At 44.7% G+C, this 18,210-nt stretch overlaps 2 protein-coding genes across 3 annotated transcripts in view; one reads left to right on the top strand and one right to left on the bottom strand.

Moving 5' to 3' along the window:
• Positions 1–18,210, top strand: part of GRM3 (glutamate metabotropic receptor 3) — a 147,790-nt gene that overhangs the window by 61,584 nt on the left and 67,996 nt on the right. Inside the window, exon 1 of one of the 2 annotated variants that reach the window (XM_082240111.1) lies at positions 161–1,037. The exons of the other annotated variant lie outside the window; for it this stretch is intronic. The gene's annotated coding sequence lies outside the window, so the exon portion shown is untranslated. Of the gene's footprint in view, positions 1–160; positions 1,038–18,210 lie in introns of those variants that run through there. 2 annotated transcript variants of the gene reach the window in all.
• Positions 1–18,210, bottom strand: part of STK38L (serine/threonine kinase 38 like) — a 502,631-nt gene that overhangs the window by 422,158 nt on the left and 62,263 nt on the right. The window lies entirely within an intron of this gene.

The following is an 18,210-nucleotide window of genomic DNA, read 5'->3' as shown; positions in this document are numbered from 1 at the left end:
CCGGACAGAAGCAGGCAGAGGCAGCGGAGAATGACCCTGATTTTGCATTCCAGCCTCTCTCTGTCCTCCCCGCCCCCCCCCCCCGCAACACCACCCAGCTCCCCCAAGCCAGTGGGTCTTGTCTACCTATCGCTGCGGGAAAGATGCAAACAACAGGCTGCAGCATCCTGAGCGTTCTCGGGGAAGGGAAACGGGCGCGTCTCCCTCTCCGCCCGGCCCAATCACAGAGCATCCCGCGGAGATTGATGAGGGCGTTGCTAGGAGACGGCCGCGTCTGGTCCTCCAGAAGCAGGGACCGGAGGGGCTGGGGCTCTTGCCCGGGCGGCAAGTGGAGTTAAACAGCCGAGGGGGACGAGGCGCGCATCAAAGCCTGCCTCTCCAGGGCTGTCGCTCCAGAGCAGAAGCAACACGGGGCTGCAGCGGGAGGGAAGGCAGATTTAGACCTCTCAAGGGCTACCTGCCGGTTTCAGCTGCCGGCCATGCGAAGTTAGCCCCATGTCCATCCTGCTAGCCCAATCCTAGGCAAGCGAGCAAGGGGGGGGGGTCGCCCGGAGCTCTGGATTTGGGGGGGGGGGCAGAGCAGAGTGTGTGTGTGTGAGAGAGAGAGGCGATAGGTTTGGAAGGGAGAAGCAGTCCCCAGATGCGGGGCTGCAGCAAAGCGCATCACTTGGGGACAGTGAAACTTCTCCGATTTGGGGCTGTGTGAGGAAGGGCGGCGGGTGGAGGAGGAGGAGGGCTTGGGAAAGGGGGCCGATCTCCGCTGCGCGTTGCCTCTTCCCGACGCCCCCTGGCCCCCACCCGTCTCCGCTCACGCCAGCCTTGATGCCCAGAGGGGCGGGGGGTCAGGGGGAGGAGGAGGAGGAAGAGGAGGAGGACCACCTTCCCCGAGGAAGAGGGTGCGGGCATTTCCCCGGGGTGCTTCCACATCTCTTTCGGATCTCTAAGGACGCCCGCCCGCCCGCCCGCCCGCGCTATGGTGACGACGTGGAGGACCAGAAGTGCAGCCGCCGCCAGCCAGCGTCGCCCGCCAGCGCCAGGTAAGGCGACATCCTCCGCCTCCTCCTCGGGAGAAGCTGCCCAGGACCGAAAGCGGGCGAGGGCGGCAGGGGGAAAGTTTTCGGCGCAAGGGCTCGCTCGGGAAGCGTCGTGGTGTCTTCGGGATAAGCTGGGCCAGCAGCCCAGGCGAGGAATGACTGAATCCGAAGGGGATCCGCGCAGAGAGAAAGCGAGAGCTCAGGAGGAAGGTGGAGCCCTATGCAGTGGCTCCCCAAATATTATTATTTATAATAATTACTATTATATATGCATTTGGAATAGAGAAGGTGTTGTGGTTAAGGATTGCTGAGCCAGCGGGTGGGCTGGATGTCCCCCAAGACCCCCTCCAAGACTCTAAGCCTCTATGATGGACTTCAGGTTCTGGGCCAAGTGTGGTTTGACTCTGGATTCGCGTGCCTGGATGGTCAGCGTTGGTCTGCTCCTCCCGGGAAGTGTTCGAACTTCGTATGCAGGGGATGGGCAAGTGAGAAAGGCTTTGCAGCAGAGCATCTCCAGGGACCTGGCCCTCCTGCAGTGGGGAAGAGAGCAGAGAAGCAGGGGCTGGAAATCCGGCTTGCTTTATTTCCTGGGTGTAAACGGGAGCCTTCAAAAGATGTAGCAGGTGTGAGCCCTCTTGTTCTCTCTTGACCTGCATGCCCCAAATGAAAAAGAGAGCGAGGAGAGAGAAATTTGAGAGAAGCAAATGGCATGGCGAGACTTGCAGCTAAGAGGGCTTTACTTGTTGGTTTGTTGCATGAGGTTTTTGGCTCTTAAATCTGATGGCCAATAACAAACAGAATTTCCTCCTTAAAGGCAAAGCAAGAGTGAAATTTTTGAGATTCAGAACACAGAAATGACCAGATATAGTGGTTAGAGATCTAAACATTTTGGGGACAATCTGCCAGGAGGTGCTGTGCAAGCCCCACTGAATGCTCCTGCAAAGCTCCCATTTATTTCCAGGAGACTTGCATGTTAGGTTGAGCTGTCAGAGTGTGTTCATTATTTTATGTAAAAATGTCAGTCCTCAGACAGGGGGGGCCAAATCAGAAGATCACCTTCGGTTCCTTGTTCCCATTGTGATTCCATAGTCACCAGTATTCTAGGGCAACCTCCCCAAAGCACATTTGTTTAGTTATGAAACTATAGCCCAATCCTCATTTATATCTTTCTTTTCACTGTTTTCTCTGTTGGCAAGACCTTTCTCATTTTATACTCATTTTTGTATGTTTTGTGTATATGCATATTCTTTTTATGCTTGCTATAGAAGTTATCTTTGCCTTTGGAATGTGGGTCATATGTATATATTTAGCACTATACATAGTTTATGTCAGTTATTTTCCACACCTTTTAATTTACTGTGTGCATTTTAATTTCAAGTCTATTTGCTTAATAATTTTACTGTTTGTACCAATTTCAGAGGAATGGGGTGGAATCCAGGACAGCTTTAAAATGTATTTATCTAAGAAAAGCAATTGTAGCTCTGTGTTTTTTTAATCTTCAAGAAATGCATTTAACTGAATTGGTAGGGAAGTGATCAAATTTTAGTTTTAAAATACCTTTCTTGGCAGAATGTAAAGTCAAACAGCCTAAGGACACTGACTTAGCCTGAATTTCCACTCATACAATCCCTTGGTTTGTTAAATATTCATGAAAACAATTTGCAAGGTGTAGAAGTCACCTGACCAAATATATTGTCACAGAACAATGGCTGTACATTTTGAGGATATTCCTCTCTCTTCTGCATGAATGATATTGCTTGCTGCTTGCATGTTTTGATCCAGGCAATCAGAGTAAAACCATACTATTTATTTACTCTAGACGAAGCTGCAAGTGAACACATTTTAAAAAAATAAATCATGGTGCTTTAAAATACTTGAACATAATCTTTCAGTTGAAGGGCAGATCTGTGAATATGCATGAGAAACCTTCTTGACCCATTAATTAGTGAGTGATCAGAGCCACAGAACTTCAATGGTGGAAGGAGACACAGCTCAGCCTTTTGTACTTCTTTGTCCATAAATATTTTACCCCTGTATCATCCATTGTACCAACTATCCAAAAACTATCAATGTTTCTGTGATCAGCTGTTGTAGAGCCATAAGAACACAAACAATTTTTCTCAAATTCTGTACCATGGAGACTAAAATAACTTAATAATATGAAAATAAAAAACTGCGGGTCTTTTAAGGTGCTACAAGACTCTTTGATGCTGCTGTTGCTGTTTTTTTAAAAATGGCATTTTAGGGGGTGCTATTTGCCAGCATATGTTCAAAATACATTACATAAAATGCAGCATTTTTAATAAATATCAGCGAGAAATCATCCTCCCAATACTGAGAACTGTGGTTCACATAGACATAGACATCAATTGACTACACTTGGTGGCTATCAGCTGAGTACATGAGCTTATTGTTTCAAAATCAATTTATGTGGAGTGTGTTATATTTGTGATCACATTTTCACACATGCTGGTCTTCTTCACTAGATGTTACTTGCATTCTTCACTAGATGAATCTGCTATGAGAATCAGCTCAGACCCTATAGGGTACAGTAATATATAGCTAATGTTCTGTGCTGTGCTATCTTTGAACAGATTCAGCCCATTCTTAAGCATGTGTACTAAACCATGCTATCTTCAAAGCCGCTCCCTCCCAGGTAAGTGTGCATAGGGTGGGATTCAGTTTACTCAGAATAGACCTACTGAAATTAATGGACCTAACTTAGCCATGTGCTAAAATTTAGTCGAATTCCACCCACAGAACTGCAACTTCAGTGAAACAAAAACCTGAATTTGAGGGCTGCCAACTCTTCAGCCTTGCCTTTGATCACAGATTGATATGCAGAGCAGACATTAGCAAGTAATAATGTTTAGCTCTATGGTGTGAAGAGCTTCAGATTGTAGTGTTTCCACACATCAAGCTGCCACTCAAGGCACAGGAGCAGGTCAAGCTGATTATCCCCCCCCCCCTTTCCTGGTTAGTTTAGAACCCTAATAAATAATGTGGGGTTGGCCTTAGCTGAACCTATACAGTAATTTCCAGGGGCAAGTGTAGAAATAACGAGGGAGCAAAAGTGAGCATTGTGCTGAGAACCAGTTGCACGGAGTAAATGTTTCACACAGATATAATCAGTTAATCTGTGTTACAACTATGACATCTTTTCCTCTAAAGAATAGGAAGGGGTCCATTCCAAGTGCAGAGAAACTTAAGCACCTTTCTTTCCGACTGAGGCTCTGTGCCTTAAAAGGGGGCATGGTCAGCTAAAACCCAAAAAATGAAAGCTTTTTAAGGACATGGGGATCAGTGACTGAACTGAACCTCATGCAGTTCTGCCTGCCATGTAGCTGGTAAAAGGCAAGAGCCTCCCATTAATAAATAGGGGCTCCAATTAACACAATAACCAAATTGAACACCGAAGGCTTTTGATAAGGCAAAAATAAAAATCTCTTGGGTTTTCAGATGTGTGAATGACTGTAAGCTGGCTAAACCATCACATCACCCTTAAGTCATGGCTGCTTTAGCTGAGTTTCCTGCATTGCAGGGGGTTGGACTAGATGACCCTCGGGGTCTCTTCCAAATCTCTGATTCTAAGTGCTGCCTGCAAACCAGCTGTAAGATACAAGAATGAATTTTCCAGCTGAAGTTACCCCATTCCTAACACCCAAAGCTCCCCTGTGTCCAAATTATCATAGGCTATGTCAGTTAGAGCCACAGCTACAGAGTCTACCCCCCCTATTTTTCTCTCTCAGCGACTGTTCCTTTGTACAATGGAAACATTTTCAAAACACATGGAAACAAGATGCTAATTCACGGCCTGACTTAGTTCATCCTGCCATTTGCCCCAATCCCCAAACTTTAGCTCACTGAGAATAAATAACTTCTTACCTTTGATTTCCGGTGCAACCTAGTTATCATGACAAAGACTGCAGTCCTAACCCCATTTTCCTGGCAGTATACCCCACTGAATTCAATAGGACTTACTTCTGAGTAGACATGGTTCAGCTTGCACTGTTAGTTGACCTGAATTGTAGTTACCAAATCAACATAATAACTGCAAGCAAAACAAGGTGGAACTAACATTATGAAGCACTGTTAAATTGATGGCCTGTCCTATGAAATGTAGTGTAATTTTAAACTGGGAGTGAGTAATTCAGTGGAAAACTATCTAGGAACACAAAAATCATGGACAAATTACTATCATATTCTGGGTGACAGAGGACAAACCCAAAACGGGTATGATAGAACGTGGGCTTTAACACACAATCGGAGAGCTGTTGCTAAATGCTGGGAGACTGTGCTTCCTCGCTCTCTTCTTAATCTAGCCCACATGGTTCCTTCTTTCACATTTCCCCTTTCTCTGTCTAAGCAAGGTTCCAGCCCTGAAAGCACATGGACTGAGCAGCAAGAAACTAGAAGACAGGACCAGGAAATAGACATAGCCTCTGTGCTTGGCACATATCTCTACTCACATGCATCTAGTGCTTCCCTTTATTTCATGAATCCTTCTTCCCAGACTATGACAAAATTATGAGAACCAGCATTCCAAATTCTGCAAAAGGAAACCCTCTGAAACGGGTTATGCAATGCAAAACCTGCATTGCACACCTGCAATCATGGCATTTATTATACAAATAGCTAATTGCCAAAAGTTTGTGAAGCAGGTATTGGTAAGCTCTGAAGAGGAGAGAGGGAGTCTTCTTCTCAAAGTAAAAATACAACTGAACATGCATATGGCCTTGTGGGGCCCAGTTTCACTTTGTCAAAAAAACAGTAGAGAGAGATTCTACTTTTTCTCTAAATGTTTCAAGTTATTTCAGTCATTTCAAATCTCTCCCCAGGATTTATTCACATTATTATTTTTTGGCTAGATATCAATATTGCACGTGTAAAATTTCATTCACATCTACAGGTGTTACAAAGAGCTTTTTTCTTCCCAACCCTAAGACTCATGCGCCAGCGTATGACTGCTGAAGAGAAGTGATACACCAGCAGCTGTGCTGGTGAGGCAGTATCACACAGCAGGATATTGTGGCAATTTTGAGCACAATGCTGATGGAATCACAGAGAGAAATATCAGAATAGTTAGCATCAATATATCATGGTAAGTGATCAAAGTGGTTCCTTCCTTTTGGGGGGAAACCCAACAACACCAGTGAATTGGTGGGATCAGGCCATAAAGGTCCATCTCTGCTGATATGCAAAGACGATAAGGTTATAGCAGCACTGCAACCCACACAGCCATTAGGCAACAGAATGCATATTTCCTTTGGACGAGGAAGGTGGATAATTACTGGGGAACATTCCAGAATTAAACACACAGTAATGCATTTAAGCATTCCCAATCTCAGTAAATGAAATTGTTATACTTAGCATCATCTGCAACGATTCACATGCACACACAGAAGGTTGAGCACCCAAATCATGTGATTCTCAGCTGTGCAAAAGGTACCTTTCTGGCATTACAAGGCAAGCTCTGGCGCACGAGACACTTAAGCATATGGAGGGTGTGCATCTGCCATAGGATGAAAAGGATGCAACCTGCAATTTTAAAGGAGAACATATCTGATAGGACAGTTCCAGGAAAACAAGGAGCTACTTTTTATAGGAAAGTGAGTTAAGCTTCCTTGCATAGACCTGAAATCCCCCAGAAGAGAGCTGCAGAGCTTCACGCAATCTTTTCCTAAACCCGCCCCTCTTCTTCCCAAAAGTGATCTCAAATTAATTGTGCAGTTTGACTGAACTCTGCTTTCCTGGGAGAGAAATTGAGACAGACTAGGGGATTTTATCTTGTTTGTAATATAAACTCAAATGCAATTGCAGCAATTTTTAAGACTCAGCAAGCTGGTCAGGGGGAAAATATTATCTTTTACCCCCGAGAAAACAAGAGGAGGATGAAGTTAGAAGAAACATAATCAGTCGAATACACATAATGATGAGATATATTTATTTGATGTTTCCTTGTGAAGCTATTTAAATGACATTTACAGTGTCAATATGACTGTTTAGAAAAGGAAACTCACTTGTGCGCTTTTGTTTTCTCTTGCATTGCAATCCCATTCCTATTTACTCAGAAGTACCGTAAGTCTTGCTGTGCGTAAAGGGGCTTATTTCCAGGTAAGTTAGTGCACAGAGGACTTAAGACTTAGTCACTGACATGATAAGATTGTTTTTCCTGCAATTGTAGGATTGAGGGGGGCCAAAAGGGTCACCTAGGTCAGTTCTTTGCCCCCCTCCCCAGGCCTGTTCACTCACTGGTCTCCCTCTTCCTCTATAGATCCAGTCAATAACTAATTTTGTTGGAGTCACTATGTCAAGGGAGCAAGGGTTGGCAGCCTTATGCTTCATATCACATCACCCAGAACGACCCACCGCCAAATCAAAGGTCACAGATGTTGCTTAACTGCAGGCCAAATGCCATGGACTGCAGAAGCTGTAGTCAAACAGCACCCAAAGGCCCCAGACTGGGCACCACAAGCTCACACAATCAAACCCATGCAGCTTCGCCTACTGGTACCCCAATGGGGTCTTTGACTGTTTCATATTCCACACTCTCATGCCACTCTTTCTCTCCAAATGCCTTGGTCTTCTTGACTGCATAAATGCCATCCTGTCTCATCCCATGGAGCAGGCAAGGTTTGTCACTCCTTGTGGGAATGTTCAGGGAGGCCGGAGAGGATATATTGTTTATTAATATCCTTCCTAACTTGCACTAGCAACAGCGGGTAGCTGGTTGCAAGCTTTGTTCAAGCTTCTCAATATAGTTTCCTGGTAAGATTCCTTATTTCCCTGTTAAAAGAATAAACACTCCACAATCTTATTTAAGGTACAGTGGTACCTCAGGATGCGTACGGGATCCATTCCGGAGCCCCGTTTGCATCCTGAACAGAACGTAAGACGCGATGGCGCGTCTGTGCATGTGTGGGTCATGTTTTGCCGCTTCCGCCCATACACGTGACATCATTTTGAGCGTCTGCGCATGCGTGAGCAGCGAAACCTGGAAGTAACGTGCTCCGTTACTTCTGGGTTGCCGCGGAGCACAACCCGAAAGCGCTCAACCTGAAGCACATTCAACCTGAGGTATGACTGTATATGAAAGTAGTTTACTCACAGCAGCAGCATTAGTTCACATTTGGATCCCTGAAGGCAGACTTAGTTACAGAAAAATACATGTGAGTCTATCCCCTATGGAGATAGTCTCTTCGTCCTCTGTTGGCTGAAAGCATCTCTAGCTAAAAAGCTGCTTCAACAATGGGAGGAAGTCAAAAAGAAGGGAGGAGGGCTTTGTGCCTTGTGCTTTTGTTACCTGCACAGGTAAGGTCACGCCCACCTCTAGTCACATGCAAAAGGAAGGATACTCCAGCCCAGGAGGAAACAGGAAGTTTTTGACTGGCTGGAACAAGCATTCCCTTTGCATGTCCATTCTAGGCAAACAAGGAATGTTGTACTTGAATGCCACTTATGTAGCACATCCCACACTCCTAACCAGAGGATATGGTTATTTTCAAGGAGAGTCTCCATATTCTAGAAAAGGCCTCGGGCAACCTTATACCTTCCCTGACTTTCCAGGGTCTCTGGCAAGATATTCCCCCACATTGACACTCAAGGTCCTATTCACTACAAATACCGTAGAATGAGCCTGGGACACAATGGCTGTTTCCCCATGCTGGGGAAATAAAATTGCCCAGCCCCCTGAACTGCTTTGCAGATCCTCACTTTCACTGGCTGCAGGTCTTCAGTGCTATAGACACAAGTCACTTGAAAACAAAACCCCACTAGAAGCAGCCATGTTTATCTTTGGAGAATAATAAGTACAGCGGGTGGAGGACATGGATAGAGGAGGATTATATAGTCTTTTAATAACTCATTAGACAACCTAAAGCCAGTTAAATGTTTTAATCCATTTAATTTTTTTCAACCATTGCTCTCCCTTATCTCAGCTGCCAATAGCCATCCTTGCACACTGCTTAACCAAATCTGTATGTTAATTAAGGAATTTACCTGTAATTCAAGGTTTAATTCTTTAGTCAATCCTTACTCAGGCAAAACATCAATGACAGCAATGAGGGGGAAGAACTCCAAGATCTAACACATTTTTTCTCTTTTCATCTCAACACTGAGAAGTTAAAGCCCTTTTAGATGGATGAAGAATTCCTCCCTTTTCAGGATCTCCCGTGGTGGATGTGCTTTCCCATTTACCCATCTAGAAGAAGAAGAAGAGTTTGGATTTGATATCCCGCCTTTCACTCCCTTTAAGGAGTCTCAAAGCGGCTAACAATCTCCTTTCCCTTCCTCCCCCACAACAAACACTCTGTGAGGTGAGTGGGGCTGAGAGACTTCAGAGAAGTGTGACTGGCCCAAGGTCACCCAGCAGCTGCATGTGGAGGAGCGGAGACGCGAACCCGGTTCCCCAGATTAGGAGTCTACCGCTCTTAACCACTACACCACACTGGCTCTCAAATCTACCCCACTTCATCTGATAAGTCAGCTTGCTACCACCACTAACTTTTCCTTCAGCCCTGAGAAAATGGAGAAATGCTCTAGTGTTGACTGCTATCATGAAGCAGCGATGCCCCAATGGACAAATATGTTCATTTCAATTTCTCTCAGTTTCCCATTTCTACCTGCACATTTCCACCACTTCAGTTTGTGATTGATTGTTCTTTTTTAAAAGACCACCTCCCGCAAAATTTGTCAGAATGAAACCACTTTCTCAAGAAGAGCTTTACAGGGGCAAATAGATCTTTGCAAAATAGATCCAAATTCTGTGTGGACTACACAGGGTGAAAAAAGCACAGTCTCCATTGATTCTCAAACAAAGTGCATGTGTGCAGCCTGATTTTCTCCATCTGTAAGGGGGTGGGTGCCTATTTGTATCTCCCACCAGCCCCTAGTTCCTTGTAATCTCAAATCAGAGGGGAAAAATATTTTTCAACTAAGTTTTCTATCCCCTATGTGCTAACATCTACCATCTGGGACATAATCCTTCTCTGTTCTCCTCCGCTATTCTTTGTTGAATCCCTCCTCTTTTGAAAGCCTTTATTTTCTCTGAAATTTTGCTCCATCTTATTCCTCCAGCCCACTCTTAAAGACTCTCCTCCCTGGAAGAGAGGGGAATGGTTGTGGGCGGGAGACCGAGCTCCGCCCCTGGTAGGGGGCATTAGCCCCCTCCCCTCCTACCTGGCTGGCGCCCACGCCCACCGGAGGTGGCCAACCAGGTGCCTCCGGGGGGCGTGTGTAGCAGCTTAATGCTGTGGTGCTAGCCTGGTTCTCCTGCAGAGACGGTCTATCTGTAGCATTCCATCTGCAATGCCTGCAGTGAATCACTCTATACACAGTTGTTCACACAAAACACAGGTGCAAGTGAGCTCTGCAAAAGTACAAAAACAAAGCTCTAAAGGAGGGAGACTTAAAAATGGTCCAGTGATGCCTGAGCATGCTCAGTGTGCATGAAATGGAAGGCAGCGGGGAACGGGACTTGGAAGAGTGAGCAGGAGCACCCCACATACCAGCATTTTGCTGCAGGCCCCACTTGGAGAGGATATATTCAAATAGCAACACAAACTGCCATGTGCCCCTGCCCTCCCTAAATTCCTAATACTGCTTACTAATTACTTGTGATATTATATGCAGCAAATGATGCTCGAAATTACTGTGAGCACTTACTTGTTAGAAAGAAAAGCCTAATGTGTAATGTTAATTACTGGAGTGGGTTGGAGGACTCTCCCCCCCCCTTCAATAAAAGCATGAGATGATACTGAAATTCAGACAACTCCTCCAGGGCTTCAAATGCTCCTATAAATCACAAAGCAATTCCGCACGGGGAGATTTTCAAGATTAGGGAATAAAAATGGTGTGACTCTTTTTAAAAAAATGTTAAAAGAGTTCAATGTAGTTAAAACAACATTGAAAACGTATTTTTTTTGTTCATGTGACATTTACAGTAAACCTTCTCTTAATTGTCTTTACAATAACTTGCATGAGTAATAATATAAACCAACATAGCTGTAACTAAAATGCAATATCCGCTTTTTAAAAAGAGACAGGAAGATACTAAAAGTAAACCATTGGCTGTGCAGGTGGTGTTGTAAGAAAAGGTCTAGCTTCTTGCACTGTGGTCTCGGATTCTTTGAGGAAGAACTTCTGGCAAGAATGTGTTTGCTAAGAGTCTTGCAAACCTGATCAGGAGAGCTTTAAACTAAATCCTGAGGGGGAGGGAGAAAATTTTACAGTGGTACCTCAAGTTACAAAAGCCTCAGGTTACAAACGCTTCAGGTTACAAACTCCGCTAACCTGGAAGAGTTACCTCTAGTTGAAAACTTTGCCCCAGGATGAGAACAGAAATTGTGTGCCGGTGGCGCAGTGGCAGCAAGAGGCCCCATTAGTGAAAGCACACCTCTAGTTAAGAACAGTTTCAGGTTAAGAACGGACCTCCGGAACGAATTAAGTTCATAACTAGAGGTACCACTGTATAGACAACAGGGAAATACCTGGCACTGGGGATAATATCTTCATTGATGCACAAGAAACTGAGGTGGTGCTACAGAAACCTGCTAAAGGGCAGGAAACTTCAGGAAGGAAATAGCTGGAGGGAATGGCTCATAGTTTCAGTTGTCTGTATTCTTGTCTTTATGCACAGAGCTTGGAAAACAAGCAGTTTGAATTTGAGTTCTTAATACAGGATGGCAAATATGACCTAAGAGGCATTATTGAAACTTGGTGGAATGAGACTCATGACTGGAATGTAGGGTTTGAGGGGTATAACCTGTTCAAAAGGAATAGACTAAACAGGAAGAGAGGAGCAGCAGCATTTTGTGTAAAGAATGTGTAACACTTGTGAAGAGATCCATGGCCTGGAGCATGGAAAGCAGATTGAGAATATATGAGTAAAAATTGTAGGTGAGAGAAACAACAGTGACCTTACTGTAAGGGTCTGCTATAGACCACCAAGCCAGACTGAAGACTTGGGCGGTGCCTTACTACAGCAGATTATGAAACATTCAAAAAGGAGATATATAACAGTCATGGGAGACTTCAACTTCTCCAATATCTTTTGGAACTCAAACTCTGCCAGGAAAGTAAGGTCTGACAAAATCCTCCATTGCCTAGCTGACAATTTCATTTCCCAGAAGATGGAAGAAGCAACAAGGGGATCATCTTTCTTGGACCTGGCCCTTATGAACAGGAAGGTACTGAATGATGAAGTGAAAGTACAGGGAACCTTGGGAGGAAGTGACCGTCTTCTATTGGATTTCATTATACACAGGCAAGGGAAAGCTGAGAGTAGTCAGACATGCCCTCTGGACTTTAAGAAGGCTGATTTCATCTGCATCATCATATGCAGTGTTTCTCCATGGGACCTCCGTGAGGAAGGTGCAGAGGTTGGCAACATGAGAACAGTTCCCATTTATAGAGCTGGGCCTGATAGCATCACTAGCTACTTTTAGGCACCATAATTTATTTTATCAAGTAAGAGGGAGGCAGGAAGTCTCTGTCCACAAACAAGATATGATTTTCACCATCCTTGTTCATCCCCCCCCCACCCATAGCCCTCCTTTCTCTAAACTATACAGCTAGGTAGTCTTGATGTGTGAAATCTTTCTTTTAAGGTAGACAAAGGATGACCTTTTGTGTAATGCACATCTGCATGGTGCGGCATGCTTCTTTCCACTTTCCCATCAGGTGCAGAAGATGAATCGCCCAAATATGTTGATTCCTGGCCTGAATGCATTCTCAGCCTCTCACACCCTAACACTTGTCTCAGTCCCCTGTGAGCAGTAGCTGGAAGCTTCATTAGTCATCACTGGTGAAACGGCTGTAGGAAGTGTGCCTTCAGGAAGGCTTTTGTTGAAATTTTTTATTTATATCTATCTATCTATCTATATCTATCTATCATCTATCTATCTATCTATCTATATCTATCTATCTATCTATCTATCTATCTATCTATCTATCTATCTATCTCTATCTATCTATCTATCTATCTATCATCTATCTATCTATCTATCATTACAAAATGCTCCTCAGATTTAAATCAGCACTGAACTTGGCACAGCTATGCTGCATTTAGGCTGGATAATAGCCGAGGAAGCCTTCTCTGTGTTTTTTTGCAAACAGGGAATACACACAACGCAAGACTCAAAACTAGATTTCTTTTTCATTCTAAAAAATCTTTGACTCATTCGCTTGTCCAGCTGCCTGCACATTTAGAAAACAACCAAGTTTATGTCAGAAATACTACTGGGTCACCAATCCATTTTTGCTATAGCCACAGTATGGACACATCACACAGACTGACTGCTTGCCCTCTGTGCATTCCTTCCGACACAATTGAGGAAATAAAAGGAAGGGGTGCTTCATATGCACATTGAATCCCTGCCATCTCCAGTTAGCTGCAAAAGCCATCTGAAAGCCCCCAGAACTGCTATCTGTCTCTGTGACTCTCCAGTATTGCTGGACGACAACTCCCAACATCCCTGCCCATTGGCCACACTGGCTGGGGAGGGAGTGAGATGATACTATAGATGATACTGAGCTCAATGTACCAATGGTCTGACTCAAGGTAAGGAAGCTTGCTATGTTTTCCTTGCATGTGCTCAGCCATCTTTGTTGTACCTCCCAGGTAGAGCAAGGATTGGGAACCACCAGCCTGCAGGCCAATTTTGGCCCACCAGAGGGTCCATATGGGCTCACAGGGTCATTTCCCCCACTGAGGAAATCAGCTGGTGTGCAGGGGACAGAGTTTAATTCTGCATTAGCTGCATGATCCTGTTCTCAGCAGGAAACAAAAATGTTCAGCCAAGGCACCGTGATTTAATTCCTACTCATCAGCTGAGTGGGAATTAAAGTCCTGTGCAAAAGTGCCCTTTGAAAACTTCAAAAAGGCTTTTGCAAAGCCTTTAAGACTGCTTCTGCACTCCTGTTTGCTCAGATGGAAGTGTGGGTCTGTCTTAAAGCCTTTTGCAAGTCCCTCTCCCCTTTAAGTCTGATTCTGAGACTTAAAAGGGAAGTGCAGGTACCCTTGGAAAAGGCTTCGCACCTCTGCTCCAGTTTCCCTTTAATCCTCAGAGATCAAAGTGTGAGGGATTTTGTCAGTGTGAGTGAGTACAGCAGTGGCTAGTGCAGGTGCCGTTTCCCATTGATGGTTGATGGATGGGCATGCCATCACCTTGCCTCTTTCTCTGCTCTGTTGGATGTTACACCACACCCTCTCAGCAGCCATTTTGTGACTGGCAACCACAACACTTTCTCAGAATTCCAACTGTGCCCACCCTGGACCAAGTGGCTGGGGACTCCTGCGGGGGGTGGGGGTGGGCATTCACAGCCTGGCATAAATATAAGTTTCAGCTGCAGGGCAGAAATCAGCATGCTGTATTTGGGCTGGGGGGGGGGGCAGCAATGTCCTACAATTTAAGACAAGGGAAATGTAGCACAACCTTGCACTGCTGTTCCCAAGAAGCAGAAAGCTAACAGTATGTGTTATGTGCCATCACTGCTCCCCTTCCTCAGCCCATAGGATTGCACGTTTTTTCTTCTGGCAGGGCTCCAACATGACAAGCAATTTATTTATTGATTTTGCCTGACAGGGAAAAAAGTTATCAATCCTTGCCAAGAGCAAGGAGGGGTGCAGGGAGGAGCCAGGAGAGGGTATTTCGGGCACAGTTTGCAGAGGTCAGAGTGGCAGACTGTAGCTGTAGAGACCCCGGTTCAAATCTTCTGTCAGCCATGACTGGGCCAGTCACCATCTCTTTTCCTAACCAACCTCACAGGGCGCTGTAAGAGGTGGAGAAGAACCATGACATACACAACCTTGTGATTGTTGGAGGAAAGGCAGGATGTAAATGAAATAAACACAACAACAAATAAAATAATAGTATGCCCTTTCCTAGACATAAAAAGGTAAAGGTAAAAGGACCCCTGACCATTAAGTCTAGTCGTGGACGACTCTGGGGTTGGGGCGCTCATTTCGCTTTACTGGCCGAGGGAGCCAGTGTACAGCTTCTGGGTCATGTGGCCAGCAGGACTAAGCCGCTTCTGGCGAACCAGAGCAGCGCACGAAAACGTCGTTTACCTTCCCGCCGGAGCGGTACCTATTTATCTACTTACACTGCGTGCTTTCGAACTGCTAGGTGGGCAGCAGCAGCAGGGACCAAGCAACGGGAGCTCACCCCATTGAGGGGATTCAAACCGCCGACCTTCTGATCAGCAAGCCCTAGGCTCTGTGGTTTAACCCATAGCGCTACCCGTGTCCCTAGACATGCATTCCTACACATGCCAGCCCATAAAAGGCCATTGTGTTTTATTTGCCACATAAATTTGTATGTCAGCTTTCCGGCAGCTATTCAAGGCAATGTACTGAAAATAAAAGTTAATATTACAACAGTGAAGCCTACTCCCCAAAAAATCAATATAGTGACACAGAACATCACAACAAAGCAACAGCAGAACAGGCTTAATTATGAGCAACTAAAACACCGCCTTTGACCATTGGACCCAGGAAGAGCCACCAAGTGCTGGACATTTACCTTGATCTATTCCTGGATTCCACCAATAAAGACATCACAGAAACCTGGTGATGGATAGCACTTGGCTTTCTCCAAAATTGTATTAGTGACTAAACCCAGTGAAATTGTGTCCTTTTGGTTGCATTTTAAATATCAAAAATCTTCTCCTGAAATGACTCCCTTGTTGTCTGTCACAGAGAATATAGGACCTTCAATAAACCAAAAGGTCTTGGCATTTGTCAGATGAAAAGGTGCTTTTCATACCGATTACTTTTCTGAATCAACAATCAATGTGCTTGCTGTCTCTGCTCCAAGAAATGTTGTTTTCAAGCTAGGAACATCAGCAAATATTATGTCTATTAATCATCCCTTGCACACCAATTTCACCTGATGGGTTTCTGCCAAATAGCCCCCATTCAGCCATGTGCAAAACCCCTTTTGCAGACACAAATGTTGTACTTCACATATAGAATAGAATGACACACATCACCGAGTTGAATCTAGCCTGTTCTTCACACTTGACAAAACTAAACTATTTTTGGTCCATAAGCTGTTTTTCTTTGGAGGAAACTCAAATCAGGTAGAACAAAATGCACTTTGCAAATTTAGCTACACAGGGAGACAGATTTGTTAAGAATTCTGTTTGGCTATAACACCTTGGTAGGTTTATAGATAGCTGGAGAAACTGATAGATCCTTGTGGATCTGTTCCCTACACAGCTGATTTTCATTACTGAGATTACACTGAAATGGGTAATGGAACGCCTAGTGTGGAAATTGGTCCAAACCATGAAAAACCATAATTTTAAGGCAGGGGTCCCCAATGTTTTGGGGACTGGGGGCACATAAGGAAATCTAAGGAAATCTCATGGATACCACAAAATACTACTAGGGTGCACTGCCCCCAAGATTCACCTTGTATCTGCGCATTTAGAAAAAAATCCTGATTTGTTTCCAGGTCACTTTGGGCTCTCTCCACTTTGATAGGGATACACTGTTGGCTACAGGGGTAGTTGGACATGTAGAATATAAAGGAATTCCGTGGGGTTTAAGCAGAGAGCATAGAAATGGGATGGGCAGATGGATTTAAAAACATTTTACACATTGCTGCTGCCTTTGTGAATGTTACTGGGATCTGTTCAATAGGTCACTGTCTAATATGGATTAATTATCTATGTGACTGACTAGTAAATAATAAGAATTAAAATTAATAATTAAAAGTCTGCCATCAAACTCTGATTTCCTTTATGTTTTGCAATGCCCATGGTGGGTGCATGGAGGTTTTGTAATCCATTTATTATTGACAAATATGTAGCTAGTGCCGATGGGAAGCAAGCATATTATTATTATTATTATTATTATTATTATTATTATTATTATTATTTTCTTATACCCCGCCCATCTGACTGGATTGCCCCAGCCACTCTGAGTTTTCCCCCTCCAACAGAATATAAAAAGTCTAACATTAACAACTTACTGATACAGGGCTGTCTTCTGAAAGTCGTAGCATTGTTTATCTCTTTGACATCTGGTGGGAGGGCGTTCCACGGGGGGGGGGGGGGGTGTGCCACTGCCGAGAAGGCCCTCTGCCTCGTTCTTTGTAACTTCACTTCTTGCAGTGAGGGAACCACCAGAAGGCCCTCAGAGGAGGACTTCAGTCTGTGGGATGAACAATGGGGGTAGAGATGCTCCTTCAGGTCTGCAGCACAAGTCCTAAAGCAGAGTCAAGGAGGCACCCAAGAATCTGAGCAGCCTGCTTTTGCCAGCCAGAAAAACCTTAGCAACCTTTTGCAAAAAGTTCAAAAAATTCCAGACATCTCTGTCTTCTGTCCACACTAAAAACCATTCCTTTCAAATGCCACTCATCCAAGGGGGCATGACACAAAATTGATGGGTAGCTGGCTATATTTTTAAAAATATAACTGTAGAATCTGCAATCATAATATTTCAACCCAATTAACCCAAATCAGTGAGGCCTGGGTGCTGAGGTGGATTGATGGGAGCATTTCAACTCTCCCATCTCCTGAGCCTGCTGCCAGCCTCATAGAATCATAGAATCATAGAGTTGGAAGAGACCACAAGGGCCATCGAGTCCAACCCCCTGCCAAGCAGGAAACACCATCAGAGCACTCCTGACATATGGTTGTCAAGCCTCTGCTTAAAGACCTCCAAAGAAGGAGACTCCACCACACTCCTTGGCAGCAAATTCCACCATCGAACAGCTCTTACTGTCAGGAAGTTCTTCCTAATGTTTAGGTGGAATCTTCTTTCTTGTAGTTTGGATCCATTGCTCCGTGTCCGCTTCTCTGGAGCAGCAGAAAACAACCTTTCTCCCTCCTCTATGTGACATCCTTTTATATATTTGAACATGGCTATCATATCACCCCTTAACCTCCTCTTCTCCAGGCTAAACATGCCCAGCTCCCTTAGCCGTTCCTCATAAGGCATTGTTTCCAGACCTTTGACCATTTTGGTTGCCCTCCTCTGGACACGTTCCAGTTTGTCAGTGTCCTTCTTGAATTGTGGTGCCCAGAACTGGACACAGTACTCCAGGTGTGGTCTGACCAGAGCAGAATACAGTGGCACTATTACTTCCCTTGATCTAGATGCTATACTCCTATTGATGCAGCCCAGAATTGCATTGGCTTTTTTAGCTGCCGCGTCACACTGTTGGCT

This window comes from Podarcis vaucheri (genome assembly GCF_965113315.1).
Source record: "Podarcis vaucheri genome assembly, chromosome: 10".
Taxonomy (NCBI): Eukaryota; Metazoa; Chordata; class Lepidosauria; order Squamata; family Lacertidae; genus Podarcis; species Podarcis vaucheri.
This window is presented reverse-complemented; position numbering and strand designations above follow the sequence as displayed.